We start from the raw sequence: 16902 nt of genomic DNA, 5'->3' as shown, positions 1-16902 counted from the left end.
ACAGACAGATGGTGGGAGAGAGTGGGGGTATTTTTAGTGGATGTAATCGACACATTGAAACACAGAGCTGCAGCTGGGGCGTGGTGCAGGCATGCCGAGAGGAATAGTTCGGCAGCACAGCACATTTTACGCATGTTGCTGCTGGATTCATGTTGTTAAAGTGAGCTGTAAACATGTCCACTTGGAGAGTGGGTCACTTGTTCTTTTTAGCATTTAAATAAAATGTGCAATTTGTATCCGATCCAGATTAAATTCGGTCGGATAATTGAAATACCAATCCTACATAACTGAGTCAGAATCAGTTTATTAATCCGGCTCTCCTCCAAAATTATACAGAATCTTCAATAGTATAAGTTCTATCTTGGGTTCAAATTTTGTCAAACCCGTTAAGCACTTTTGACATAATCCTGCTAACAGACAAACAAACAAATGTCCTTTTCAATGGCAAAATACATATGAATCAAAAAATGTGCAGAGTTTGAAGCCACTTCAAGATATGGCATACCCATGTTTCTAAAGAACTTGATGCCTTTGGCGCCACTTAGTGGTGATGCTGGGAAATTACCACAATGATGTGCACATAAGAAACACATACACTTCAGTGGAGGGGTGCCTGTTTGCAGTCATTTGTTCAGGGGTATTGCAAATCGTAATAGCTTGAATTGATTAGGAGACAAATTCAAACAAACACAGAACCAAAGATTAGACAGAGTAATGAACCCTGTGCCCTGTATTGTGTGTCTCGCTCTCTGACAGACAAATCGAAGCACTAATGCTCTTTCAAGGACTGGAATTGAGCTGAGCCGGTGACAGGTGGAGGTCGACCTGCACTATGAGGCTACAGTCACAGACGATTACACTCACTTTCCTTTTACATTTATTGCTAAACTTTGTTTAAGTCCTTCATACAAGAAACAAAACGCCTATAAAAGCTGGATAGAAAGCTAACAGATGGTAAATAATGTTTTTTTTTTTAAAAACCCCAATGATCCCCATAACTGATGCACCCAGAAGCTGCTTCTCAGTCTGTTCACTCAGAGAAAAACTTTACATACTGTATCTGTTTTATATTCAAAATGAAGTACTTATGGTTGACCCCACGTGAGGACTTTGTTCTTCCACATGTGTTGCACAGTTACCATTGCATTTATTATCCTTGGATTCCTCATTTCTGTCACTATCCAGATAGATGGATGTGTCGATGGATGGATTGGTAGATGGATGGTGGGACTTTTTAATGCAACCCAACTTCTTGTTTCTTAACCATGAAATTGAGCACTGCTTAAGAGCACAAGTTCACTGACAACCCCCTGAAGTCCTGCTATCACAAAGACGTCAGCTTCAACTAACGCCACGCAAAACTGAGCTAACATGGACGTAACACCATGTGTCTGAATTGAAAGGGTTTTTGACCCTAAGGCAATGAGAACAAAGCAGAAAGTCTATCTGATTCAAGCGCATGACTCCTGTTTGGATCTGCTGCTGTTCAGCTGAATTCAAAGATACATCGTATCAAAGAGACTCACAGACACTCACAGTGTCTCTGTGAGTTGACTTGAAAGAGATTGAATTATTGACAGATGATTTCTCAAGCAGTGAAGTCAACTATTGAAGTGGAGAGTTGTACTGTTCTAATTTACAATAAGGCAACATCTTAGATGATTGAGAATCACTTTGACTCTTGTTCCCTTTTAACTCCAAAATATATATTATTTACAGTAGCCATGCAATACGGTGGGAGGTGCAGCTTGACAAAAACAAGTTTGGGGGCCACCAGTGGCACTTGAACAAATGATCTCTGCTACGTTCACACTGCAGGTCTTAATGCTAAGTTTGGAGAATAAAAAGAATGCGACCCTGAAATGATCTGCATGGGCAAGAGAGCGTTTGTCTCTGTCACTAGCTTGGTTTCCATTACAGATTTTTGCAAAATAAAAGCGATATTTCTAAATGTCGAGAAAGTATAAATGCGGCACATTGAACGTGTTTCCATTGCAGGTTGTTTTGGGCAGGAGCCTCGCAACTCCCGTGAAGTATAATGCTAAGAAATGTCCCGATCTTTTCTTCTGTTTACACGTACCGCACCGAGAGCAGTGGTCATGTGACCATGACCTCAAGTCATGTGACAAAGTACGTCACGTTCTGTGACGTTTATTTGTGGAAAAAGTGTTTCCATAGCGCTTTTGTGACACATTTCAATATCGAAATGCCTGAAATACCTCCTCATGAAACCTTTGAGCTTTCCTTTACCATTTTATCACGCTATTATTTAGATTTTGTGCATTTCCAAGGGTAATGAGTTTATGACGTCTGCTACCTTAACACTGCAAGTCTTAATGCTCAATCCGATTTGTTGTGTGGTTCATCATATTTCACATTAAGTGCGTCTTCTATCAGTTATGAGTATAAATGGAATGTGACCCTGAAGTGACCCGCATGTGCAATAAGAGTGTTTTTCTCATCAGGAGAGTCTTGGTGTTCTCAGCATCTGGGGGTCCTGTGATCCACCAAACTCCCACTATCTCTGTCACTTTCCTGTGCCATTGTCCTTATTTTACCCAGTGTGTCTCTGTGTGGTGGGTGGGGTCTGTATGAGGTGGATGTTTTGTTTATTTTTATTTTTTACTTTGTAAAAGCACTTTGAGCTGCATTTTATTGGATGAAAATCACTTTTTATAAGCAAAGATTGATTGATTGATTGATTGATTGATTCTGTAATGGAAATCTGTAGAAAAGCCTTTGGAGTATTTGCTGTGAAAGCCACAGGATTTTGTCTAAATCTTATCAAAATGCTCATGAGATCAGGATTCCAAATAATAAATGGAATTATTTTGTGCCTCGTCTGGCTGGCTGCTTTCTGACACATATTCACATATGCGCTGCTCCAAAATAATCGTCGATTACATCATTGTATCTTTCAAACAGTGCAGCCACAGGTGTAAATCAATCAATGAGATTCATGTAAATCTATGTGAGACCAGGACAACTGGCCATGTAATTAATTTTCTCACAACTAGAGGGCAGTCTTACAGAGGCCAATGTGTCAAAACCTTCAACGTCCTCATTTAGCCCATCATCAAGAAGAAAAAAGTCAGAGTGTGGCAATGAACACAACAATAAAGTTTGAAGAACAAGCAGTATTCCCATTTTAAAATCACCAAATATCACTTCATTACATTCACTCATTCATCAGGAATGTGTAGGATTGTTAAATTCATTTTCAAACTGTTCCTTAACTCATGCGTTATAGGCCTTTCCAGTGAATACAATAAAAATATGGTTTGAATTTTTTATTACATGTTAATGAGCTATTTGTGATAATACTCCTTGTACACATTCAATGCTGTCAAATATAGTACTCAATTCCTAATTTTCTATTTCTGGTAACTAAGTCCGTATCACAGTTTTGATTGCAATACTATACTGTATATTACCAGGAACTGTAATCAATTTTATTGCATAATTGTGACCCTTAAGGAAGGGTGAAAAAACTATCAACACTTTACTTGAAATTTTATAGATAAGGCTGACTTTACGCTGTCACTATTATGACATGCCACCTGTCATTAGCATGAAATAGGTGTCATGAAGGCTGTCATTAAGTGTCATTTGTTACCCTAACCCCTGAAGCCACCTGCTCTGTTTTTAGTGCCATGAATGAGCAGAAATCATCCTCCCCCTCCTCTGCCCCCCCCCCCCCCCCCCCCCCCCCCGCCTTTTATATTAAATCACACAGAGGTTGTAATTCACTTTCACTAATGCAGCTCAGTAGCAGCCTGTCAAGTGCAAAAAATGATCAAACATTTCCCTGCATCCGCTCAGGTCCATGCGCTGCAGCTGCCAAAGGAGAGAAGAAGAAAGCTTTTTCCTGTATTTCAGCTCACAAGTAATGTTATATTCCCTGCTTAGCTGAAGAATTTTCATTGTGATATATATTCTAAGAAGTAACTCTAAGAGCAAGAATGACACTGAAACAAAGCTCTGTCTGAATTACTCCAAGATAACAGATGCACACACTCAGGGTATTTGGAAGCCATTGACCAAGTTTCAGGTCGATCAGATACTGCACCTAGGAGATATTTGCTCCACAAACACACACACGCACACACGCACGCAGGCACGCACGCACGCACACACACACACACATTTTATAGATAGATTCTAGTAAAAAGAAAGTCATACCCAGATGAAGTATGTTAATATGTCCAGACAATTAACAGGGATTTTTTTTTTTTGTGTATTGTCCCACCTCTATTATTTAGGATACTAGTCATATCAGCTCCCTAAATTGACTGAAAATCCAAGTAAAGTAGCAACCAGCAGTTTTGTAATGATAACAAAATGCAGTCTGTAACAGAACAGCTGAGTAATGAGATTTGTTACCTTTCCAGTCTTACTCATGTTACTCCACCAGCTGAAAGTAGCGTGAGGCCCTACAGGAGCCTGAGAGCACAGAGATAATGCAGCTGTAGGTGCCGGACAGACGGACATCGACTTCTGAAGACTGAAGACAACAGTGAGAAAGCGGTGGCGCCGCGTGGATATTAGTCTTAAAAGGACATTAGGCCTCCTGCTTCCAGACAAATGGCAGCAATCTGAGGATGGAGAGAAGAGTAAATATGATTTCAGTTGGTATCACACAGAGGTGATGCCACATATCTTACATAGTAGATGTACAATCAAATCCACATTCTACAGAATGCATTCATAAGTTCTATTCTCTTTGTTTAAATATAGATAGAGAGCGGAAGCAAGCTCCATCCCATAATAAACCCAACTCAACTCATCCTAAAAACTAGGGACTTGTTTATAGAAAACTGAGTGAATATTTATGAGATCTTCTTGATATCACATGTCAGAAACACACCCTAGGTCACTAGTGAGCTGCTAAGACTCTGACATGACTCATTGGCTGTCAGCCATTTTCAGAACAGCTACCCCCTGCCAGCCATTTTACAGCATTTTGACTGATTTTTAAAGACCCAGAGAATATTTTGTACTATGACCATGTAAAATCTGAAACCAGATTCTGAAAGAATAGACTGAGTGTGTGCTGCTGTGAGCTTCACCTTCTTCTCTTTTAGCTCCATTTTATCCCTCTTCCATGGTTTCTCCCTCCCCGCTGATGGTGCACATCACGGCTAATCTCTTATCCAAAGGTGTACTGCTGCCACCTCCACAGCACCCGTTGGTCACTACATCATAGTACAAGGCTGATATTCATTAAAAAGGTCTGTAACAGCATCTCCTAGCAACCACGATTGAAAAGCACAATTGACGTATATATACGTCAATGGCATTGAGCGGTTGGATTTGGCAATGAGTGAGTTAACTAGTTTATCATGAATTAAGCTCTCTAGTTAATAAGTTCATATGATTATATGATACAAAGTCACTAGAGAAAGCTAAAAAACCTTTTTTGCCCGTTAAAGTAAACTAGTTGTATCCAACATGATTACTAGTGAACTAATAAAAGTAAGATATCTACTAGTAAATCCATTTGCAGCAGCACTAGTGAACTAATAGAACAACTTGTTCACTAGAGTGAGAAAAAAAGGCACTTGTTAACGAGTTAAAATAACAATAAGGTGGGAGGAGCCTGCACTCAGGCTTCCTTTTGGCTCCCCAGTCCAAAATGAAAAATGACAACTAATCACAACTTGCCTGCTTCATTTGCACTAGTTAGCAAGTAACAGGAAAAGTGCTTCCAAGTTGACTAGTTAGGGAAATGAAGCTTTAAAACTGTACATATCAACTCGTGAGAACCAGCATGTCACTGCTTTTGATGTTACTTTACATGTTCACGTGTAAATGCTTTTTTCCCCCTCTCTAATGAACTAGTGGTATCCAGAAAAATGAACTAGTAAACTAGCAGCACATATTTTTTTCTTTCATTTTAGTATCACTAGTTAACTAGTCACGTACTACAATTATACCGCTTAAGATATGCCGTCACACCATGTCACTGGTTAACTGGTTGAATTGATTTTGCTACAATGGTACTGGAGATAATAATTCATGATTGATTATTTAACATGTGAAAGTTTTGGCAACTCAGTAGTGTATACTTTTGACATGTGATATTAAGGATACATCAGAAATCCTGCTTCAGCTCTTTGTGATTAAATCATCACAAGCAAACATCTTCCATCATAGAGATTCTATTTCTCTATTTTACTGTTCTGTCCTAATTTAATCTAAGTTACTTAGCTGCTGATTGGTGGGAGTAAGTTCCATACAGTTTTTGTTATATTCCTCTGTACATTGACAAAAAAGACTCGATGTCATTTTTACCAATAAACTCTTGTGGCATTCAGAACGTAATTGTGTTGCCTAAAAGTCTGTTTATAAAGCGTCTTGAAAGCTATAAATGTCATATTTTAAACTACACAAATGTACGATTCCATTTGATGGCACTAAAAAAAAAGTGTTTGAGGTCAGATTATTAAATGTATTAAAACATAAAAAAAATTGTATTTAAATAGTTATTTTTTTAGATCTGTTTCTGCAAGCACAAATGTCATTTTGTTGTGACGCTGCACAGATGGGGAACGTCATCTATTAGCATCTGAATAGAATGTTTGTGTGTGCGGGTTATTGATGGAGGGGCCTGGGCTACATGTAGCCAGACAAAGAGTGAGCACTGCAGCCATTGGCTGGATGTGTGTCCCAGGCTTACAGAATGGGGGGGGGGACTTCTGTCGGAACCAGTCAATAAAATTAATCCACAAGGAAAGACTGAATATGATATGTGCTTTCAGAATCCAGTTTGGTAGACATTTGTGTTGAAGTTTTCAGATTCCAGTGTCTAAAGTAAAGTAACATGTATGGATGAGTACGTTTATTCCCTTCTGAAGTCAGAATCAGAATCAGATTGCTATAAGAAATTCTTCCTTAAAATATGAGCATGTCTGCCTGTTTTGTTCCTTTTAGATGGAATACTAAAACTACAAGAATTAAAGTCATTTTTTATTTGAAAAGAGACTCAAAATCAGTTTTACTGCTAAGTTTTCAGTTTTGATGAGGCTGATGACAGATGGAAATAAACTGTTTTTTTGTGTCGTGAGCTTCTGGTTCTGATGGACCGAAACCTCCTGCCAGAGGGGAGGGTTTGAAACAGTTTGTGTCCGGGGTGGGAGGGATCGACCTCAATCCCCCCTCCCCTTAGCCTTTTATAAGCTGTTCAGTTACGGTTCGGTCAATGGACAAGATTTCGACAAAAAGTAAGGCTCCCAAATCAATAACCCCAAGACTGATGTCACGTGCAAATTAGTTTCAAATCAATGCTGGGTGGAAGTTCTCATGAGATTAGTGCCGAGAGCAGGAACAAACCCGGAAACAACTAAGAAGAGAGATAGATGGATGCAATGAAATGACCTCCCTAAAGAGGAGCAGGATTGGACACAGTTACACGTTCTGTAAGACTTGTAAATTTGATTTTAGCGTCTAGAAAATATGAAATGAAAATGTCTAACTTAAGACAAGCAATGTGAAATTAACAGTAAATAAGCAACGTGTTTACTTATATATGAACTCTAATATATTAAATAAAAAAGGGGTCCATATACCCTTTTATGTTTTCATTTAGGTTGTATTATAAAGTAGGAATGTTCACAGCATGTCAATGTCCACAAAGGTAGACCTACCAGATTTTAATCACCTAATCGTGTTTAGTAAGTGCTTGACAAGTGGGTATTTTAGATTTCTTGTAACAGCTGTCTTAAAATATAAGGGACACCGGAGCTTGGTAGGGTGGTGGGATGGCTCGCAGCGAACGCCAGAGAATTTCCCATATTTTCAAACCCAAAACTTGGCAGTTATGTGCAGATGTTTGGTTTAAGAATACATTTTAAAGGCAAGAAAGTATTGAAATTATAAAGCATGTTGAATAGTATGATGATGTACCAACAGAGAAGAGGAATGAGATATTTTATTGTATAGACGGTGTAAGCTAGAAAGGCATCAGATGCAGAGAGAGGTGGAGGGATGGGTAAAGGGGAGGGGCAGAGGGAGAGCAAGGATGAGGCAGACACTAAGAGGCAGCAGGTTTGTGAGAGCAGCAGAAAGAGAGGAGGAGGAGGAGGAGGAAGGAGGAGGAATCAGAGCGAGAGATAGAGTGTGGCTGCAGTCGGGAGGGACACAAACACACAGCGAGGGGAGGAGACACACGCACACACGCAGAGAGAGAAGAGAAGGTAAGCAGCTTGATCTGTTTTCTCTCTAAACACTATGTAGGCATCATCCATTCCTTCTCCTCCAGCTGAGGCAGGCTGCAGGAGCAGAGAGGTAGTGGTAGCACTGCAGAGGGATGCAGAGATGGAGGGAGGGAGGGATGAGCATAGGAACGCACAGGCTGGGTGAAGGATAAGGAAGCTGAAAGGGTTAAAGTCACCTGATTGTGGATTGATGGCAAAGATGGAGGCAGGTGGGTGTAGGTGATTGTGCGTTTGTGTGTGTGTGTGTGTGCGTGTGTGTGTCAGCTGTCAGGTTCCCCTGATGCTGAAGCCAATGGAAGTCTGACTGTGGCCACACCCTCTGCTCAAGATGAGATTACATGATGGGAGGTTGTTTTGTAGTCTGGGAAGTGTGTGTATGTGTGTGTTTTGAAGGGCATGTTGGACATCAGCCAAACATGCTTAGTGTTGCTTCCCATTACTGTCAGGGCAGTGGATTAGCCTCATCTGATGGTTGCTTTTGAAGGCGTAAGGAGCCGGAAGCTTTCATCAACTGCATCTCTCACCTCAGTGTGTGTGTGTGTGTGTGTGTGTGTACGTGTGTGTGTGTGTTGTGAATATGTGCAGGATGGTTCCATGTCACATTTTTTCCCTACAGGTTGTCTTAAAAATGTTAACCTGTAGACCAAAAACGGTCAAAATCAGTGCTTGCAATTCTGATCAGCTTTGCGTCAGTATAGACCCATTTCAATGTGGACAAACACGAGACACGTGACTGACGTGCGCGCGCATACTCGGTGCAGAAACCATGTTTACATATGTGACGCTTGAAAAATTGAAAAATGGCAATGAATGAACCGCTGTTAAGGCTTGAAAATAGTTCTAAGTATGTAGAAAACTTGTCACCTGAGGATGCGGACGCATGTTTAAGGAAACTTTTGGAACGATTGCGGAACCCATGCAGCATTCCCTAAAACGAGTGGTCATCCGATGTGCGCTCCTGACCCGATGTTCAATGGCCAGTAGAGATGGGCGATGTGGACTAAAAAAATGATCCCAATAATTTCTGGTATTTATCACGATAACGATAAACATCATGATAAATAAAAACTATAAATAATTAAAACAATTCCCAACTTAAAGTGTAAACAGGTTCCTTACAAACACAATTACTTTTGAATACATCGACACAACAAAATCAGTGTATGCGGATCACACTATGAGTGTTATTTGTACGAAATTAATTTATTTCCTCACTTAAAATGAAATTATTTTCTAAAAAAATTGATCTTATGAGTTACATAAAGTTATGGCTAATTAATAACTCTCTGATTACCTATAATTAAAACAGATCAAGCTGATGATTTAATCATTCCGTATATTTTGGTGTAATAATCTCAATATTTACATTAGTCTAATGGGACCAGCTTTGTCTGTGAACCCATAAAATATAATTAAAAAATATCGCATTTCACAAGTTTGGACGGATGCATAGTGACATTAATATTTATGCTAACATTTATTTCACACAACGTGTGACATGTTTAGCTTTTATTCTTCCATACAAGTGTTAAATCTGACCATAAACAAGTCGATGACTCTCTGTGGCTTTATGAGAGTAAGACGCGTTCTTTTTACTTGGCCTGTTCCTTATATGGAGTGGTTAGCGTTAGCTCTTAGCCCAGTCTGTGTGTCGTATGTTAGCTTAGCATAGTTAGCTTTAGTTGAGTTTCCAGTTCATAATCGTTGCTACAGGTTCATCTCTGTACCCGTATTTGTGGAACTTTGGGTGGACATGACGGAGGAACTTGGATTGGTTCACTTTGTTGGATGGTTATCTGGTCTTAACCAAGTAGCGGTCCATGATGCATCGCAGCTCGGCAGCTTCAGGTAGCCGTGACGATCACAGCCGTCTGAGAGCTGGTGGCGGGAGTCGTGGTGCACACAGCGGCCGTGGAGTTTTTGCTGCGAAGCTCCCGTAAACAGTGTTCCGCTCTAGAGAATAATAAGTTGACAACGTACAGAGGCAGTTTTGACCTGTGGAACAAGGATTTTATGGGCATTCTTGGCTAAATTGAGGGACAAATGGCTGGTGGCCCTCGCTCATTTCTGACATGGGAATTTATCGTTTATATCGTGAGATGACACATTCTTACCGGAGAGAATGTTTTTGACGATAAATCATAAACGATAAAATATCTCACATTCCTAATGGCCAGACATTTATACAAGTCTCTAGATGTTTAGAACTGTTATGAACGGGCAGGTAGGCGGGCTGCTATACTCCTATTAATGAAGGTTTCCTTATATTTCCGCGTATTCTGATCAGTTTCAACGGATCAGTTTCCATCTCTACATTAAGTCTCCTCCTCACTGTCCCACGTCTGCATATCAGTCCATTTACAACTTTTTATGGTCACTTTTTACTGGAATGAGATACCGCTCCATCCGCTCCCTGTGCACCATTTCGTTAGCAGCGGTTACGTTGACACAAACGCTTCTGAGCAAACATAACGTGGTTATTTGACAACTTTATACTGTTTACTTTTTTCATAATCTGGCTGATTTTTACTTTATCCGGAATGTTGCAGCGCTCTCTCTCTCTCAACGCAACACAATGGCATTATGTTGTTTTATTTGCGTGCCGATGCCAGTACAATGCAGTTCTGCGGTTGTTTTGCACCTCGTCTGCACGCGCATGCACCTATTTTAGTATGCATACGTCACATGAAATGGGTCTACTGGCCACATATAAGACAAGAATCTTTAACCGGGCTTTACAAATAGTCACTGATGCCTCAGGCCATCCTGCCAGGGCCTTTTCCAAAATTTTTCATTCAGGGAAAAGAGATCGCTCTATCAAATGTTTGTCATTCTACTGTTCACCATTCTAGGAGCTTCTTCCCACAAGCTGTGAGGTCCTTAAATAAAAAAATATTTTTTTTCATGGACTTTTTAAATACATTATTTTACTGTATTTTATTTATTTATTGTACAGTATTTGTTTGTTTGTTTAATTGTTTTTATGTCATGTACTAATGTTGATAGTGCACTCTGAGCTCTTTGCACCTTATGCTCCAATGTGTTTTTTATACTGCAAATAGCTAATAACTGAACTGAACTGATGCAAAGTCTGTTTCAATGCGTTATCTCCTTGTATCGTTACAATCAATTAATTATCTTTTTAAACTATTTCAGTTCAATATATGTCATCCGGAAGGCCAACTTGTCGAGCACAGATCGCTGTAGTTGGATCGTAAGAATATTAATCGATCTCCTGTTTTCCTATTTTCTCTTTTCCAATTAGCAAACATAGATGCAATGATGGGTCAAAAATGGACTGCAGGCCTTAGGTTTGACACATGTGTATTAGTCATTTGATAATATCTATCCAGGCTACATATATCTACAGTAACTGCATGCATTATACCTTAATAAATGTATACATATGTTTACGCATGAAAATATAAAAAAAATAGGGCACAATATTGCAGTATTTTGCAGACTGAACTGGGTTTTATGTGGCTCCTGAACTGAAAAGAGTTTGATACCTAGACCAGCTATCACCACTGTGATTCTTGGATCTCTGTTTGCTCAGTGATGCCAAGGTGCTAACTGATGCTAACTACTGAGCAGCTTGAAAGTGAATGGTCTTGGTGTTAATTAGAGACCATACATGTTGTCCTCGTCCAGTAATAGTTAATAGTTCAAATGTTTGGCGGTTACTATCTGACCAGTTGACCTCAGAGCATTTACTGCGCCTACCTCCCATCCCTCCATCATGTTTGTGGGATCTGCAGTTAAGCCCTTAACTAGATTTGAAGTGAAAACGTCACTTTTGCTGCAAAAAATGTGATGACTGAGTCTATTTCTGGACGAATGACGTTTGCTGATTCGATGTTTACACTGTTGTTGATGTGAGATGAGAGAATAGCCTTCTAGTGCTTTCCAAACGCCTGTTTAGCTGTGATAACCTGGGCTGACTGATGTGTGCTCTGAGGTTCACAGGTCATTGGGTGACAGAGTGACCCATGGGACTCCTTCATCTGTATATTATGTGTCATACTGTGGCAGCTACATTTGCTCCTCCGCAGTCAGTTTAGAATAGTGGTTCCCAAACTTTTCACAGTCCCGTACCCCTTCAGATCTTTGACCTTAAGCCATGCACTCCCTACTCCTGCACACTTGAGTCTGTGTTCTTCCCCCAGTCCAGTTTAATGTCTATTACCACTCCCAGGTATTTGTGCTCCTCCACAATGTCCACACTGACCAATCTGTCCAATGATTGGTTCTGAAGCCAAATGTTATGGAGTGTAGAGAGAAAAACAAAAAAGTTCAGCAACAACACCTTCAGACCAACTGAAACCCAAGACAAGGAACACAGGCAAGACTCCAACAATGATCCAACCTATGGATGGGTTTCCACTCCCATGATCCCCTGTGCGTCGCCATCTTGTGTGTCACTGTAACCTTTACAGGTAACCCAAGTCACAGATTTTACCTGATTTTAGCTGTGTCATGGGGAAAATAAAAGACCGTTTTATTGCATTCCTACAATAATAGCTACGGTAGTCAAGGAGAACAAACAGAACGAATGTCCACAGAACGGAGAAACAAATGGATAGCCATCATCAACAGGAAAGGTTTCCGACCTGACCCAGAAAATAGACACTATAAAGTCTGTATCGATCATTTATTTCATCACAGTGTAAATATTATACATGCATCTCTTGTCGGCCCTCCAGCAGAGATGTTATGATGTTTTCAAATGAATACACAACTCATATGTATACGTTGTCATTCATGCTGCACGTCATTGGAAAGCTATGATTCTTGCGATTGAAGCCATATAAACGAAAAGTACAGTAATACGTCATCTTACCTTTGAAGCCTCATATTGACCAGGTGAAAAACAATATTCCAGCAAAAACGATCCTGTTAGCTTGTCAAAGGTCCACACATACACATAAGACTTGTATGCTTTCATTTCATCCAAAGTGTAAGCACTTACACTGTTCACCAGATAGTTTACAATGTCTGGATACAAAACGGCTGGAAACGTATCTACATCGGACACACATTCTCCTTTCCTGATCTTGTACGGATTTGTTGTCAATTTCACTCAACTTCTGTAAATACCTCGCTTTGCAAGTTGCATTTAAACTATCTCTGTAGAAGGTTTGTTCCTTTTGGTACGATAGATGGGTTTCCAATGACATCACATATTTCCCACAATTCCGTAGTCCCCATTTTGTGTGGCAGTGTTCATTGTTTACATCCTGACACGATACATTTTTGTCGCCCAAAGCTTTCAAAATGACGTCAAAACCGGATCAAAATATAGTGTACCCGAGAGAGAAAACAGAAAGAAATCAGGTACAGGAACAAGGAACCATTCATGACACAGAAAGTCCTCCTTTCCCTCAGCTAATGTCAAGGCTTTAACGTTAAATAGTGTGACAAATATGAATGTTATTGTCTATTTCAGGGGTCACCAACCTTTCTGAATCCCCAAGCTACTTCAAAGGTACTGAATAATAAAATAGGAAGGAAATACTTACATTTCAAAACTATATTTTTCTTAATTTATGCAATTGTTTCATCTTCAAATGACCACTTCTCAAACCTTTCATGGGAAATCATAATGTTCCTATTTTACTGGCCACAAAATACTTTTAACTAAGATGTTTTTACAATTTAACAATCCTGTAATTTAAAAAAAAACAAAAAAAACTCTGCTTTTGTTTTTTTAAACATCACAATTTAAACACCAAATATGCAGCATTCTTTAACAAAATCCTATCTGTGAAAATAAGCATTTAAAGATGGTTTATTTAACACTAATTTATCAACATACATTACATTGGTTAATTGTTTAAACTGCTCTAATGCTGCGTTTACACCGGATGGCGACAATTACAGTTTTTGGGGAAATCTGTTTTGGTGTGACAGTGGAAGTGTTGAGTGAGGATTTGCTGTTGTTTTGTTTGTAAGAATGTGTAGTTACACTCAGTTTCCTCTTCAGATGCGAGCATGTCATAGCGGAGTTCGTGGTTTTGATATTGACGGTGGGTTCAGTGGAGGAAATGCTGGAGTTATTGATTTAGGTCTAGAGTCTGGAATGTGTCTGTGCTCAATGCATCTAGGATGTTGTCAGTGATTGGTCAGCATTTATGATGTATTAAAATATTTTTTGTGCAATTATCTATTATGTTCTATTATGTTCATAAACCATTAAAGACAATCTTAATGAGGTCATAGAAATGTGCAAATATGAGTATAAGTTGGAGATTATTGGGATGTGTAACATCTTGGAGCTGAAAATGGAGTAAACCCTATACTCATTCACCCAATGGGCTTTAAAAATGACATCATGACCTCTCCAATCATACACGGAGTGAGAAAAAAAAATGCATAAAAGGTCAAATATATTGAAGATTTAGATTTTCTTTCAATTATAATCATACAACTTTTGAAATTACACATCATGTATGATGTATGATAATACACATGTCTTTAAATGAATATTAATCATAATGTTCCTGTACGGTACATACATCAATTGGGTTTCCTAATTGTTGAGTAGCTTTTTGCTTAAGTTCAACATTCTGCCCTGAAAGATACTGTTAAATACAACTTTTAATTTATTAAGTGTAAACACAAAAATTACTCCAAAACCTGAAAAAGACAACTAAAATCACACAAAACCAATCCAACAACTCATTAAAATAAGACAAAAGGTCACGAAAGGAGAATATAAATACATTAAAAAATGACTCCAAAAACCAAAATGACAGCCAGAAATATAGATATATAGAAAATAGAACAGTAGTGCACAACAGAAATACATCAAAATGACTCCAAAAATACAAAAAAAAGACAAAATGTTCTAATGCTCAGATTGGTCATTATTCTAAATGTTGACATAATGAATGTTGATAATGTGGCTCTCGGAATCACATTTATATATATTAAATTGATTATATATTCATCGATACACATCCGATTAGTTAAATAACACTGGCTCGTTCCATTAGAGCAGTTGATAAAGATGTTTTTACTGCAGGTTATAAGATAACACACATGTTTCAATCTTTATAGGGCACTAATGGAATAAGAGCTTTGTTTATATATATAAGTTACATTATCCGTGTATGTAGCATGTCAAATACATGTTGGACACATACCTTGGCTTCCTTTCTATCCACTCAGCAGGTTTCCTTTTAGTATGTCACACAGGTTTGTGTTTTCTCACTCAGACACTGCAGTGATGCTTGGTGTGATTAATAGTACCACTACTGACTGTTTATCTTGGTTGTGCTGCTGCACTAGCGTAGCATGCACCTCGCCTGCACAGTCACTGAGCAGGCAACTGCATCACAATGTGAAAATGAAGGTTTGATCTATTGCATGAAGCTGACAAAGTGAAAAACTACGACTATTACCAAACCGGGTCTTTAGAGTGGGATGATATACACATTGAAATTTCACAATACGATACATACGACACTGCGCTGTCAATAACAATATAAGACTGTATTTTGGAAAGGTGAAAAAAGACAAAAAACATGCAGTTGGAAAACTCTGGGCATACTTGTACATACTGACTCTGGGTGCAACCTTTTTTTATCTTAATTCTATTATATAATAAAATATATTCCAGAAATATTATCAATGTTTCCTATGTGAAGTGCAAAAAATGCTTAAAATAAAACAAAAAAACAGCAACTGACAATTCAAGCCATTCTAAGAATAAAAACAAATCATGTCATTGTCGTGACATTCTTAAAAAAAAAAAAAAAGAAAGAAACACTTTTTTTTATAACAATATTTTTAAAACAACAAACGAGAACAGCCCAGATTTAAAAGATGGACTGTTTTTCCCCTAACAATATTTGCATGTTGACATTTTCTGGCAGCAATTGAAACCTTTGGGCATTGACTATGTCTCCTGTTACTAAAAAGATATCACACGAATGGAATGGTTGGCTTTACCCAGTGGTGGACTGGGGCCAAAATCCAGCCCTGGCATTATCTGTCCAGACCAGTCCACCACATTATCAGCAACACCATGTAGAAGCTGTTATTAAGTCAGTGATGCTCAACATGTGGCTCTTGGTTTTAACTTGAATTATTATTCTCCCAAAAAACCTTAAAGGAGGAAACTTTTTTCCGACTTTAGCTACCGTTTGCCAATAAATGTCCTTTTTTCCCCTATTTTTTCTGTCAGTTTTTGCAATGACACTTTTATCCAATGTTTGTTCTTTCTTTAATTTTTTCGGGTACTTTTCATCCCAATGAGCTAACTTTTGGCCAATAAATACCACTTTTTTTTCTCCACATTTTTGCCCTTTTTCACTATTGTTTCCCACATTTTCCCCCAATTTTTCACTATGTTTCGCTACATTTTGCCCATTTAAGCTACCCTTTTCCATTACATACCACCTGGTTCCTCTTTATTTCACCATTTTTGGCCCATTTTAGTCACTTGCCACTTTTTTGCCACCTTTGGACCAATATTTGCCTCCGATCGCTCGTCAAAACAAACAAAAAACAAAACATGTAGCGGACCACACCGGCCCACTGCGGGTCGACGACCCACCGGGACGATGCCCAGTATACCAGATGGCCAGTCCACTACTGGCTTTACCAACTATAACTCCAACTATTTTTCATTGATTTAATTCTTCATATTTTCCAATAGATGCTGCTTTTCCTTCTTGTAGAT

At 38.8% G+C, this 16902-nt stretch overlaps 1 protein-coding gene across 4 annotated transcripts in view; it reads left to right on the top strand.

Annotated features, from left to right (window-relative positions):
* Nucleotides 1–8075: 8075 nt before the first annotated feature.
* mpp3a (MAGUK p55 scaffold protein 3a) overlaps nucleotides 8076–16902 on the top strand; it is a 30573-nt gene continuing 21746 nt past the window's right edge. For 3 of the 4 annotated variants that reach the window (XM_028455449.1, XM_028455447.1, XM_028455445.1), the window contains exon 1: nucleotides 8076–8195. The gene's annotated coding sequence lies outside the window, so the exon portion shown is untranslated. Of the gene's footprint in view, nucleotides 8196–8409; nucleotides 8426–16902 lie in introns of those variants that run through there. The other variant, XM_028455446.1, reaches the window with a different exon arrangement.

The sequence above is a fragment of the Gouania willdenowi genome, chromosome 8 (genome assembly GCF_900634775.1).
Source record: "Gouania willdenowi chromosome 8, fGouWil2.1, whole genome shotgun sequence".
NCBI classification, from domain to species: Eukaryota; Metazoa; Chordata; class Actinopteri; order Blenniiformes; family Gobiesocidae; genus Gouania; species Gouania willdenowi.
This window is presented reverse-complemented; position numbering and strand designations above follow the sequence as displayed.